The following is a 15,689-nucleotide window of genomic DNA, read 5'->3' on the forward strand; positions in this document are numbered from 1 at the left end:
TCGTTACTAGATACATAGAGGCTTTGACATTAGCAATCTCCATATGTATACATTTTTTGGTCTGATATACATGACCTGGGGCAATCTTCTCGGGTTTACCGTATAAAATAGATGGATTACATCTTGACTTCCACTATGTGCTTATTAACACTAAGTCACAGTTGATATATTACATATAAGAATATAAATGAAATTTAAAATATTGGTATTAACACTAATACACAGAAGTTTATCTTTTCAATTGTAATTGCGATTACGATAATCTTCTATATTTAACACTTTATTTTTCATTCTTTGTTTAGAATAACACATATAGTAAAACACTAGATAATTGATTCTAAAAAACTTTTAAAAAACCTAAAAAATTTAATAATAAAAGACAAATATAGTCTAGAAAATATGATATACATAAAAAATTAAAAATAAAAAACAAAATAAAATATAAAAGATTTAGAAGCACTTCAATATTCACCCCCAGGACATAGTTCGATGGGTATATTCACTATTTTACACAGGAGTGTTTACATACATATTTTTATAATAGTTGTGTCTTTCACAAAACACAATAAACGAAATTTTATTTTATTTTTATTTTATTTTATTTTATATTATTTTTATTAACTCTAAGTGGAGTCATACACTAGTTACAATGGTTATCTTGCCTATTTGGAGACCCTAAGATATATATAGGTGCGGTTTGTCTATTCACATGTCCTAGGCATATGTATGGTCTTATTTTGTTTTTGTTTCTTTTCTTCTTCACTTTAACATGTTAATTGCAAGATATGCTACATCACCTGCTCCATATAAATTGGTTTTAATGTGCATGCAATTAACTATCTAATTGTTTAATTGATCCAGTCTCGCCATAGGCGAATGTTTTCTCACATGATGGTGGTATGGGTATATATGTATTTTCAGTGTGAACCTATGTTAGCCATGACTAAGCGCTGAATTGCAGCGTGAAACGCGTCGGCCAATCTGTATCTGTTGTTTGCAGTGCCTGTATGTACTTTTTACATTAAAAGACCAACTTTATTTTAAGTCATTTTGGAGTGCGGCTGTCCAGAGTTCTTTTCGTTTTTGCTACAATCAGCATTGCCGGCACCCTGGTGGTTCAAACTACCCTTGATGATCTACGAGACTCACCTGGAGCGGTGAAAGAAATTGTCTGTTTACAAAACAGGTACTATCAGCGAATTTTTGGTTGGGTCTCGTTGTGCCAAACTGCAGGAGCAAGAAAATAGTCTCAAATACCATCCTATGGCGTAAGTACTTCAATGCTCATCAAAACCCTGGGAAATCAGCATGTTTTACTTGGGTTAGAACCCTCAAATGAAGAAAAAACTCAGAACAAAGGAGAAAACGCACAGATCCAATTGGACCCAGTTCAATGATCCGTCTTGTGTCTGGCAGAGGATGGCAAGGCTCATGAGCTGCGATCTGTATCCATGTCGCCTTGGCCTATCAGAAGATCTGCAGTGTCTCTGTCTGTTACGACAGAAGCATGGAGTAAGTGGAAATCCAGGGTTCTGGTTGCAGAAAGGATTCATAACAGTCTGGAACAGCTACAAACAGGACGCCAAGGGTGTCACACAATGGTTGCAGGTTCACAGGTGTTCGCAAAACTGCTGAACGGTTCCCCACTGTGGCTTGCAAACAAAAAGGCTCATTGTGTACCGTTGGAAGTTCCCTATCATGTAGAGCGTTGACAAGAGGGCATAAATGTCTTCTATGTTGGAGAGTGATGGCAGATACGAAATATTTGAATATGTGCCCCCTCATTATGCAATTGACCATGATTACATGACCATTACCATGATTACATGACAGGCACAAGACATCAAATAACATCCCTGGGGGGATCATTTTCCCTACCTCTGGGTCTGAGTGCTCTGTGACATTTCTCTATCTCCACAGGTGTATCTGGTGGTCTGCCCAATAAGGTATTAAAGATTTCCCACAGAACAGACTGTAGTTGAGGACTCTTCACCGACTCAGGGTTCCCCATTAAATTAGGCCTCCGACCCCTATTGTTCATATCTTCAAGGTGACGATTCATGTCAATCAGATGCTGTGCATAGACACTAGTAACTACTACTACTGCACCTGCTGGATAGCAGCCATGTGAGTCTGGGCAGACTCCACGTGTTACAGATGAGAAGCCACTGCACTCATGTCTGACTTGAGGTCTGCAATTGAGTGCTCTTGATGTGCCAACAGCTACAAATTGGCTAGACTGAGCAGCGGTGAGGGCTACCCGTCTGAGGAGACAGCACTGCTGGCAGAATCTTGATCCGAGGCCTGGGACCCAGACTGCTGCGTACAGAACATAGCCGGTATATTCCGGCTCAGCTGCGTGCCTGGATACATTTGAGACCGAGTGGTTGAAACGCTGCTCGCCGGCATCCTCTCTGTCCAAATTTTTATCTCTCCCACTGAAGAAAGGCTGGAATAGAAGCCCGAGGTGTCAGAGCTCTGTACTCAAGCCGCCATCACACTCTGGTGCCAAGCAACACCCCTCCAAGCTGTAATCTTAGTTCCTAGGAGATACATTTCTAAATAACCTAATCTCTATTTCCACTGATTGTTATGCCAAAATCGTATTTTAGATGGGCATGTAATTATCATTTGTTTTTCCATCACACCTTGTGCAATATAACATAACATATTTCTTCAGTTTAAATTGCCCACTTAGTCTGCTACTAGCTGTATTCCAATCTTAATCTTCTTTATAATCTTAATCTTCAATTCCTCTCAGGGTTGCAAAAATGTCATGAAGTTCAGTTCCCACCAGATAAAAGAGAAACTGAACCTGTTCTACAGAGCTTAATATGCTCACCTCAGCTGCACCACAGAAAGTAAAGTCTATTTTCCCTACTTGACCCAGCATTGTGAAAGGCTAGTAGACCATTGAAAGGTTCAAGTGTAGATGTAGAGATGTTTTGCATTCTAGTTACCCAGATGTAGTGTATGACAAAAATAGTAATCAAGGTATTCCAGACAGGTAAGACTCTAAGGCTCCATGCACATGGACACTTAGGGCCAGATCCACGAAGTGCGGCGCTTCTCTCCATCCGGCGTAGTGTATATCAGATACACTATACCGCCATAACTTACTTTTTTTTGTATCCTCAAAGATTTCCTGCCGTAAGTTACAGCGGCGTAGTGTAACTTAGGCGGCGTAAGGGCGCGCAATTCAAATGTATGTGATGGGGGCGTGTTTTATGTTAATACGTCGTGACCCAACGTAAATGACGTTTTTTTAACGGCGCATGCGCCGTCTGTGGGGGTATCCCAGTGCGCATGCTCGAAAATAAACCGGAACAAGCCAATGTTTACGACGATGACGTCATTCTACGCAAATCCCTATTCGTGAACGACTTACGCAAACGACGTAACATTTTCAAAATTAGACGTGGGAACGACGGCCATACTTAACATAGGATACGCCTCATATAGCAGGGGTAACTATACGCCGAAAAAAGCCTTATGTAAACAATGTAAAAAAATGCGCCGGCCGGACGTACGTTCGTGGATCGCCGTAACTACCTAATTTGCATACTCAACGCGGAATTCGATGAAAACGCCACCTATCGGCCAGAGGAAAAATGCACCTACGATCCGACGGCGTACAAAGACGTACGCCAGTCGGATCGATCCCTCATTCCGTCGTATCTTGTTTTGTGGATACAAAACAAAGATACGACGCGGGAACTTTGAAATTACGCGGCGTATCCATAGATACGCCGGCGTAATTCATTTGTGGATCTGGCCCTTAGCGACTATGTTTGAGTAAACGTTGATGGCTTCTGCATAAGTGTTTTTTCTGTGCATGTGCATATGGCACTTCTTCCTAAACATGGCACATTGCTAACCAGAAAATACTATATATATATTTTTTTATGTTATTGAATGGATTTCCTAAACTACATTTTAAAACAGTTATAACAAATGTCAGTGTCTGAATGTTAATGTGAGATTATTGCAACATACGTTATACAGATTTGGAAACTGATATACTGGAAGCAGTGAATTGTATGACTAAACAAGCAACATATGTTTACCTGCAGTGCTGCACTGAACAGACATCTGTCCAGTCACAAAAAGGTCACCACGGCACATGGTCTTGTTGTTTTTTATAATCCTGCATCAAATTAAGTACAATTTTGTATGTTGTAGTTTGAATTGCATAAAGGAACCAAAGCTATAAAAATGTTACTGTATTTATATTTTCATTCAAACAAAATGTAACATAATTCTTTTGGAGGTCATTTTAGGAAACTACTGAATGTGTTTAGAATACAGCATCATTAGCTTTGATTCTTAAAGAGGTTATAAAGCAATTTTTTTTTTAAATAACAAACATGTTATACTTACCTGCTCTGCACAATGGTTATGCACAGAATAGCCCCAAACCTTCTCTTCTGGGGTCCCCTGTCAGCACTCTTAACCCATCTCAGTTCACAACCAAAGCAAGCCGCTTCCTTTGCATTTATAAAGACACACACAGCATGGCTCGGCCCCACCCCCTTGCTTTCTACGGAGGTGACATCACACTCTCCACTTTGTCCAATCAGAGAATGCTTTGTCATTGAATGACACATGTGCCACATGGGTGGCCTTTTGTGTTCAAAATGCAGCAGGGCAGCTGTTTGGCATGAAACCCAGAAGCTATTGGATATCACTGGAATAGCTGTATCTACTACCGTGATTTCCAGCTTCTAGAGGGATCCCACAGATATTATAGTTACATTGGTTCTTTGGAGGGGTCTGCACTGGTATTACGGGTGGGGTATGTCTCTGAGCTGGTAGTAAGAGAGGGGTGTGTCTGTGCTGATAGTAACAAAATGTTGTGTCTTTATGCTGGTAAAAAGAGAGGGGTGTATCTCTGTGCTTTTAGTCAAAGAGGGGTGTGTCTTTGTGGTGGTAGTGAGGGAGGGGTGTGTTTTTGTTCCAGAAGGGAGGGTTGGGTGTGTCGCTCTGCTAGTAGTAATAGAGGGATGTTTATCAAAATTAACATACCAACACAGGCGAGCACATTGTAAATTTTATTCTATACGTCAATCCTGGCTTGAAACTTTGCAACTGGTACTGGACCAACTGTAACAGATGTAAGGAATATATATATCATTTCATAAAAAATTACATTTTATAAAATTGAAGCATGTTCTAATTTTGTTTGGTCGTTTTTCAGCAGACAAAAAACGATGTTTTGCCCACACACGATCATTTTAAATGACATTTTTAAAAATGTCATTTTATTTCATCACAAAAAGTGATTGTGTGTACTGGGCATAAGGCAATAACTGATTTTTTTTTTTTTTCAAATTAGCATTAAATCAAGTATAATTTATATTATCAGAATAGTGGAGACCTTTTTTTCAGTTTGCTTTAAAGTGCCCCAACTCTGCTATTTCAAAAATGTTTTTATGCAGCGAGCAGTTCTAAACATAAAACACAGGAACTCAAAATAGTTTATGACTGTGATTCTCTGCAGATAGCTTAATATACTGCTGCACAACCATGCTGTAACTCATCATAATGTAATGTGTACCGGTATAAGTAATGCTGTATTTTTTGTGCAAGTAAGATGCTTCAAGGTTTAACACACCACAAGAAATCATTATCTCAGATAAATAAAGTGCAATATTTCACACAGCTGTGAGAAATATCAGCATAAAGGCAAGTCAGTATATGTTTTTTTTCACCCTTTTTGAGTCATATTGTTAAACAAACATTTTGTCTATGAATTCACCTGCAACTGGTTTGTCTGCATAGTGGTAAGAAATGGTTTACTTTAAGCAGCAACATTAGCAGCATATCATACTTTCAATAAATAATTTGTAATTGCATAATAATAATATTAATAATTCAGATACATTCCTGATATACAGTATATGTAACACAGGATATTCAATATAAGTGCATAAAATAAAAGAATAATGTAATGTTGGTTATATCAGCAATCAAAATCAAATCAACATTTTTCTAGAATTGTTTTTATAATCTACCTAGTACAGTGCTTTAAAATGTGAAACGAAAGTAAATGGTGTAAAGTTTTCCCATGAAAGAGGGCAAAAAGATTTGACTGTGTTCTGTAAAAAATACATAAATAATAAATAAATGTACAAGGCAATGAGCATAAACCAATCGATATCACTGAAAGCTGCCCCCTTAAAGCACTGTAGAAAATATTTGAAATCAATCTAAACTTGTAAGGCCTCATGTACACTGCTGCTGGTAAACAGACGTTTAGGAGCAGTTGGGCATTTTTTCAACTGCTCCTGAACTCTCCTCTATGTTATCTTATCGGTACATGTACACAGAGTAGTTTATAGTCGTTTCTATGCAGTTGAGTTTAGAGGCTTTTTTTTGGAAAGCAAAAAAATGAGTTCAGATGGTGAGTTTAGAGGCATTTCAAGCGTCAAACGCTTCTAACCGCGGCTAAATGCAGCTAAATACGTTTTGTTTAAACGTGTTTTTGGCTATTTAAAAAAAAATAATAAACGCAAACGCGACTAAATGCGGCTAAACGCGGCATTTAAATGCGGCAAAACAGATGTTTCAAATGTGGGTTACTATCTGTCAAGTTAAATTGTTCAGGAGAGGTTGTAAAAACGTCTGTGTACATTAAGCCTAAAAGAAGTTGCACAACTACACACAACTAAACACTGATCCTGATTCCTGAGAAATCTTCTGATGTGGAAGTCAGTAAAAACCAGTGAGAGGGGACCCAGGGAACAGACACTCCAAGAAGTGTAGTTTCCCCTTAAGATGCTGCAGAATATTTCCCGGAGTGTCAAAAAGGGGGGTGGGTAGCGCGAAAGTACTTACTGAATTTTGTTTACAGGTATGGTTAGATTTAAAATGTGTACTATAATGACAATATCACTTTAAGAGGTCTGGTACATTTATAAAACCTGAAAACCAATCAAATTCTGCATTCTATATGAATATTGAGTGCTACAGGTCTAGAATTTAGATTTGGCAGTTTTGGTATTGTACCGAAGACTCAAAGTACTATTAGGAATCTATAGGTGGATCTAACCTACACTACATAAAGGATAGGAGCCACCAAACCATCTACAGATCAGGGCCTCCTAGAGGCCAAAGGTCCACAGGATCTCAAGGCCACGGCAACCTCTATCTTCAATAAGCTGCTGAACTCTGTACCTCTAACCGATGGACACCACAACACCTCAGATTATTATAAAGAGACTTCATTATTACTCCCAAAAAAAAGACATCATCATTGGAACCAGGGGCCTCTGGATCCAAGTCTTGCCAGACCTGTCAGAGGAGGGCCCTAGGTTATTGAGTTGCCTATAGATGAGGCTTTCCCTTTCATCTAATCTTCATCTAATCTTCAGAAAGATTTTGTTTCTTTCTTTTACGGTCCCCAGCGGATTTCCCAAGCCTATTTTCTTTCTTGAGGGTAAATCCCTTATCAGTTCTGAACTGGCTGAAACTGTTTGTGGGGGGTGCCCCTCATCCAAGAATCCTCCCTGCCAGACCTTTCTGAGCGGTGGTCACAGCAGCACAACATACCTCCCACAAGATCTTATGAGCCATGATTCATCTTCAGGGCACCAGCCATCCATACCCTCCCTGCCACCTGTAATGTGCCTCTACTCCTGTAAATTCAATGGTTCAATCAGAACCACATTGTTACAGTATCCCGTCACTATCCTCTGGTATTTTTTCGGAGATACCTTTTTGTTTGCCCACTCTAGCTAGATAGACTTATTCACCTTGGGCTCTGGCTTTCAATAGCCAACATTTTAACTTATATAAATTTATGATTATCACCTCTTTGTGACATGAACTGTTTTGTATTACTCCAAGAGCTGTCATGTGAAGCTGTACTGCAGTTTTGACATGTGTGGCCTGATCAGACTGCACACATATTACCACTGGCATCCCATCCCACCCAACTCCCTTTCTAATATCCACTCTAAAACCCATACAAGTTCTTCAACAATTCTCAGCTACACTAGGACCTAAATAAGAAGTTTTATGGAAATTCTAAATGTACATTATTTGGTTAAAGATATAGACACTGCATGTGAATGTCACACTGGCTCCATGATTTGTGAACATTGTATTTTTTTTTTATATACATTATGTGTGTATGTAATTTTTTGCTAAAACAATATATGAAAACCAAGATAGAAAATCTTCACTTTTTAAGTTCAGGTCCATATTAATAGAAGCAATACCCAACACAGTGTAAATTACTCACATTACATGTACAATAAAGCATTTGAACACAATATCATGTATAAAAAATCTTGGCACAGTTTCTAAACTCTACACATAAAACATTGCCTGTTGCCATCCAGTTATTTACTCATCTTAAATTCAAGATCATTGGAATTCAAACCTGCTATAGATCCAAATGCTTTTAATGATCCTAGAAGCAAATGAGGGAAATTAGGTGAATATACATGACTATTAACAAATTCAAGAACTGTTGTTCATGAATAGCCTCTCTAATTACATCTGATATATACCACACCATAGGAAATATAAAAAAAAAAACCTTTTTAGATGCTTTGTTAAACATTTGCTTTGATATGCTACTCACAATGAAGTAAAAGCATAATAATTATACTTTTTTACTGATCTACAAACACCTTATTTTGTTTAATTACAACAGTGAAAGAAACATTACAAACAGCATGAGATGAAAGCAAATATAGTAGCGGATGGAATCAACTATGTCATTGAAAGTCAACCATAGCTAAATCAAAACCCTTTAATTTTCTTCAGGCAGTCCATTAGGTGACTTTACTTGTGTGAAGTTAGGTGACACTTAAACTGTTTAACTGTGACACAATAGCTTAAATTTTTTTTTGAAAGGAGACCTGTAATTCATATCTATTATCTTTGTCCTTTCCTGAATATGACATTCTATATTTGGGGAGGACACTAAGCTAGACATATCATAGCACAATCCAGAAAAAGGTCAGGCACTATAAAAGAAGGGGCTGCTCATGAAAATCCCCTTTCTTTCATAATTGGTGTTAGCGGCAGCCACTCTGGCTCCAGTTGAACACACTAATCACTGAAATCCCAGTGCAGTTGTAAATATAATCATAGGAGTTGGAGCACTACCATATGTGCATTTGTGTAGAAAATAAAAGAATATAAATTTGTAATGCCAATGTACATCTTTATTCCCAGGAAAACATGGCTTCCTTACAGTTTCTTTTTATGCTCTCTGTTTTAGTTATATATGGACATGATAATATGTGCACACAAATTATAGTTTTTCCTCTAGACTTGATTACCAGGTCATTTAAGTATATGATGAAAAAATGTACTAGCCAATACTGGCTTCTAAGACTTTCATAGAGCTATGAAGTAGTTAAATGATGAAAAGTATTAAATGCATTTTAGCTGTATGGAAGCAAATTTAGACTGTTGCCATAGTTACCAGTGCTACGAAACCTGTGATAGCAGGTTAGGCTTGCTGTTAGTCTATCACGATACAGTATTTGAAATATTACATTCAAAAGATGAATTTTCAGCTTTTCCTAATACAGTACTGCTCAATTAGAAAATCGTTATTTGGGGTTCAGACTCACATGCTCATTTTCTACAGTAAAATACATTAAAATACTCATAAATTACTCAATCCTTTTGCCTGCAAAGAATCTAAAATTCAATCAAAATGCAGACTGTGCAGACCGTGGTGGGTTGGGGCATTTATCTTTCCTTCCTTTAGCATATCTTCTCAATCAGTTAGAACAATATTTTAGCATCTAGTAATCATTCACTTAAAAGAGAAGTGGATGCAGCATCGATGCCTCTGCACTGAAAACCGAGTGATTGAACATTGCCGATTACTGGGTTTTCACAGATCTGTGAGCAGAGAGCTGTAGACTGTAAGTCTCAGCTCTCTACTTGTCTCCCTATGTGCTCATTGGAGTGCTGAGCTGTGGAGGGAGAGGAGCAGCCATCTCATGCTCTCAGCGGCTCACTGAGAGTCTGAGACGGGTGTTAGTCCAGGCTCCCAGACTTCCATTGTGGGGATGATGCCTGGACTGCTATCTGTGACCTTAGCAGAGAGTGGACTTTAGTCACAAGAGTGAAAAACTAATTGCACTTCTGTGATCTAGGGGAGAAGCCCAGCCAAACGCGCAGCAATGGAAAAGTGCTGCATGTTTCACTACCTCTGAGCCATCTACAGCCCCAGTAATGCACAGAACTTAGAGAGTAAGGCAGTCAGAAGTCCAGCTGCGATATAGGATCACATCTCTATACTTGGTGGGATTGCTCGGTAGCCCAAAAATTCAGGAAATTTGTATTTCTTATGATTTCAACACTGTTTGTAATCCCTTTAAATCCTAATCCTACAATAGCCCTTTAAACTCCAATTACAGATCAATAGCACTTTTAAACTCCAATTACAGATCACTACAGCTGCGAAACAAACAATTGCCGAAGCTTGGAAATCACCATCCTTAATAATATCTGAAACTAAAAAAAGAGTCAATCAAGCAATGTTCCATGCCAAAACAGAGGCTATAACTCAAGATAAAATATCCAACTTTGAGACTATATGGAATCCCAGGGTGACTCACCTTTTGCCTTCCAATTTTGATGCTTCCCTACTAAGACCTTGTTAATTTCAGTTTATACTTCCATTTTCTGCATTAATGGTATGTGTTTATTACCATGTACTACCCCAGGAACCCCTACTACCTCTCATTTCTTTCTTCCCTATCTACAGTATTTTTTCTCCTACCTAAGATTACTTTTTCTTCTTTCTCTCTTTTACTTTTCTCCCCTATTCTCTCTCTCCTCTTTCAATTTCCCCCATATATAGTTCTGATAGCAGAACTTACTTATACAATGTATGATGTAATCTTTTGAGTAATTAGATCCATGCTAAAATTATTTTCGTTAAACTACTTTTAGTTTATGTTGGAACTACGACTCAATATTATTACCATATATGTGATCTTTTCTTTTACTGCCACTTATGTATGCTAATTGTTAAAATTCAATAAACAAATTTGACAATAAGTCCAGCTGCAACACTTAGTTCACAAATCTAAAACACCAGGATAAGGATCCTTATTGTGAATGCATTATTTTTTGCATTCTGAGCTCCATTATCTCACATGCATATATTGTTTTTATGATGTTACAATAAAGAATGAAAGTGTATGCCCAGCCATTTTATTTAATAGCATACCAAAATCTACTACACAAAATGTACACCTGTTAATGCCCAGAGACCCTTTGGGTGCCAATTCCTGTAGTCCATCTCTGCTCAAATAGGAAGCTACAAGAAGATGGGGGTCACACTTCATAGTTAGCTTTTCTTTTAATACTTTATTCTATTAATGCTAAAGTGACTAAATACATAGGGCCAGATTCACGTAGAATCGCGGCGGCGTAACATATCCTAGATACGTTACACCGCCGCAATTTTTCATCGCAAGTGCCTGATTCACCAAGCACTTCTGATGAAAACTATGCCCGCGGCCTCTGGCGCAAGGCGGGCCAATTCAAATGGGCGTGTGCCATTTAAATTAGGCGCGCTCCCGTGCCGGACCTACTGCTCATGCTCCGTTTCCTAACTCCCACCGTGCTTTGCGTGCCATGAAGTAATTTTTTTGAACGGCGACGCGCGTAGCGTACTTCCGTATTCCCGGACGGCTTACGCAAACGATGTTGATTTTTACATTTCGACGCGGGAACGACGGCCATACTTTAGACAGAAATACACTTGCTGACTAAAGTTAAGGCACCAAAAAAAAGTGTAACTTTGCGACGGGAAACTAGACTAGCGGCGACGTAGCGAACGCGAAAAACCATTGTGGATCCGCCGTAACTCCTAATTTGCATACCCGATGCTGGTTTACCACACAAACTCCCCCCAGCAGCGGCCGCGGTACTGCATCCTAAGATCCGACAGTGTAAAACAATTACACCTGTCGGATCTTAGGGATATCTATGCGTAACTGATTCTATGAATCAGTCGCATAGATAGAAACAGAGATACGATGGCGTATCAGGAGAAACGCCGTCGTATCTCATTTGTGAATCTGGCCCATATAGTCTACACCTGAAAAAAAAACACTCTCAAACGTGTGTCACCCCAATGGGTTTGTTCACAAGAACAAAGTAGGTAAATTCTATACATGTGAGCAAACGTATTGGGGGAAACGCACAGGTGGTTTTTTTTTTTGGGTAAAGAATATATGTATGCAGTCACTGTATCATTAACAGAATAAAGTATCAAAAACTAGTTAACTATGGAGAGCAACTCTTAAGCCTCGTACACACGATTGGATATCTGATGGAATCTAATCTGATGGATTTTTTCATCGGATATCCGATATAGCTAACTTTCATCAGTCTTGCCTACACACCATCAGTCTAAAATCCGATCTTGTCCAAACGTGGTGATGTACAACACTACGATGAGCCGAAAAAAATGAAGTTCAATGCTTCCAAGCTTGCGTCGACTTGATTCTGAGCATGCGTGGATTTTTGACCGATGGAGTTCCATACAGACGCTCTGATTTTTTTATCGTTTTTTTATCTATAGGATAAATGTGAAATATGTTCTATTTTTTTTAAGATCAAACCAATGGGGCCCACACACGATCGGTTTGTCCGATGAAAACAGTCCATCGGTCTGTTTTCATCGGATAAACCGATCGTGTGTACAGTAGGTAAAGAATGAGAAAATAATGAAACCTCTGTTGGATTTTGACTGCTATTCAGTGCTCTCACAATGACAACAGTTCCACTAGACAGTAAAAATCTGCAAAAAAGACAGACAGCAATGCAAAGCAGAAAGGGGTTCCAGACGTCCACTATTTCACAAAATTAAATGTTACTTCTGCCTGTTTTGCTGTTGCAGGTTTTTATTCACATCCTGTCTGGTGAAACTACTGTCACAGAGACAGTATATTAGGGGAAACATTTCTAAAGTAGACCTGTTAGCAGTAAAAGCTCAGCTGGGGCATCATCCCTATCCAACACTAGAAAAATGGACCTTCATGGCTTCTGCATTTTCACTTAAACCAAGATCACAGTGTTTTAGAAAATACAAATACTGAACTGGGGTTCTTCTTTCATATCCTCTATAGCAAAAATGTATGGTTCTGTGTTTACAATGTGAATTTCCAACATTGTGCCATTACACTCCCAGGTGGCACTGTAGGTCACCAACACAACTCAACAACTTTTTTTAAGAGGTGAAATAGTCACATTTCTGGCTACCCTACAGCATAACGTTCACTGCAATCTAAAATAAAATTCTGGTGTCTTTAACTCCATAAGCAACAAAACTTCCTCTGATTAAATGTTGGAATCCGGTCTGTGTGCATGATATCTATAGAAATTTTAGATAATGGCTACAATTACTGTATTTAGTAGAATTTGGTACTATTATATACAAGCTTTTTATTTTTCATTTCTCCTGTTACTTTGCCCTTATAGGTGTAATATAAATATAAATCAATAAGTATTTGTATGTATACTTTTATTTACTGATACCAAAGCAGAAAAAAAATATGTTTTACAAAATCTAAAAGCTTAAAACATGCTATATATTTAGCATTATGATTATATTATACAAACTGTTGGAGGTTACCTTCATATGCAAATAAAAAAATCATGTCGTTTTGTCATCTTGGGCTCCAAATACAAATTGGTCATAATTTTAAGCACTGTGTTTTGCTTTGGTGTATAATAGCACTGATGAACAATTTTACATTGTGTCACTTTCTTTGTTATGCGTATGGACAATGATGCAGCTGCCAGACACATTCCTCTTGTGAATGTTAGTTGCGAATGTTCATGAATGTTAATTGTGTACTTCATTTACTGCAATGTGTTTTGTGACATCACTCATTTGTCCAAATGTTTCAGCTTTGGAAACATGATTATTTTATTAATCAATAAAGGTTAGTCCAGAAAAAAATGAGTTCTCATATTTGGGTTAAAGCCAGTGGCCTTAGTAGCACTGAAATTTGCCAGAAAAATAAATTGCAGATCTCAATGTTGATATCATCTATATCAAAAATTCCACAGGAAACATTAAAGATCATTGCTCTAAATTAAGCTGAACAGTTTTTAAGACATCATATTTAGTGATAAGCTGAGCATACTTGGGTTTCTTTCAGTTCAGGTGTTGAATCTGAATCCTATTTAATAAATGGGAGCTGAATGTTAAAAAAACAATAATAGAAACATAGAAAAGTGAAGGCAGAAGAAATACTAAATAGTTCATCGAGTCTGCCCACTTTTTTTGTTTGTTGTTTTTTTTTTTTTGCTTTTTTACTAACGAGTATAGATCTGTTTGTCCTAAGCGTTTTGTAAGGAATTTACTGTTGACTGTTTTACTACCTCTGCTGGTACTTTATTCCAAGCATCAACTACCCTGTCAGTAAAATGATACTTTTTAGAATTCGTTTTGAACTTTCCACCATTTAGTTTGAGGTAAAGTCCCTGTGTTCTTGAGTTTGGTTTTTATATTGAAAAAAACTGTCCTCCTGAACCTTATTCATCCCCTTGATTTATTTAAACGTTTTAATAATGTCTCCGCTTTCCATTCTTTCCTCTCTCTCCAAACTCTGGTTTGCCTTGATGTCACATGCATCACAGCTTAGTTGTGTAGCCAGAGTGTGGAACAGAGTGTTAAACAGACCAATGTTATGTGTGAGAAATTTGGAAAGAGATTAACCACTTGCCGCCCGCCAATGACATATTGACGGCGGCAAAGTGGTTGTCTGATCCTGACCGGACGTCATATGACGTCCTCAGGATTCTGAGCCGCTGCGCGCCCCCGGGGGCGCGCATCGCGGCGATCGTTGTTGCGGGGTGTCAGTCTGACACCCCGCAACACCGATCTTGGTAAAGAGTCTCTCACGGAGACTCTTTACCACGTGATCAGCCGTGTCGAATCACGGCTGTTCACGGTGTAAACAGGAAAAGCCGTTGTCGGCTCTTCCTCACTCGCGTCTGACAGACGCGAGTAGAGGAGAGCCGATCTGCGGCTCTCCTGACAGGGGGGGTTCGCGCTGATTGTTTATCAGCGCAGCCCCCCCTCGGATCACCACATGGACCACCAGGGATGCCCACCCTGGACCACCAGGGTGGGCAAAAAAAAAAAAAAAAAGTCTGTAAAAAAAAAAAAAAAAAAAGTCTGTCAAAAAAAAAAAAAAAAAGCATTAAAAAAAAAAAGATGCCAATCAGTGCCCACAAATGGGCACTGACTGGCAACATAGCTAAATCAGTGCCGCCCCAGTGTCCATCAGTGCCACCCCACATTGTCCATCAGTGCCACCCTACAGTGTCCATCAGTGCCACCCCACAGTGCCCATCCATGCCCAGTGCCCACCTATCAGTGCCCATCTGTGCCACCCATAAGTAGCCATCAGTGCCACCCATAAGTGCCGCCCATGAGTGCCCATCTGTGCCGCCTATAAGTGCCCAGTGCCGCCCATCAGTGCCCATCAGTGCCGCCCATGAGTGCCCATCATTGCCGCCCATGAGTGCCCATCAGTGCCGCCCATGAGTGCCCATCAGTTCCGCCCTGTGTGTGCCCATCAGTGCCGCCTATGTGTGCCCATCAGTGCCGCATACAAGCGCCGCCAATCAGTACCACCACATCTGTGCCCGTCAGTACTACCTCATCGATGCCCATCAGTGCCATC

General features: G+C 39.1%; 1 protein-coding gene across 1 annotated transcript in view; it reads right to left on the reverse strand.

Moving 5' to 3' along the window:
* The window catches only part of GABBR2 (gamma-aminobutyric acid type B receptor subunit 2), a 792,922-nt gene that overhangs the window by 704,642 nt on the left and 72,591 nt on the right, over window positions 1-15,689 (reverse strand). The gene's annotated exons all lie outside the window — the stretch shown is intronic.

This window comes from Rana temporaria, chromosome 5 (genome assembly GCF_905171775.1).
Source record: "Rana temporaria chromosome 5, aRanTem1.1, whole genome shotgun sequence".
In the NCBI taxonomy this organism is placed as follows: Eukaryota; Metazoa; Chordata; class Amphibia; order Anura; family Ranidae; genus Rana; species Rana temporaria.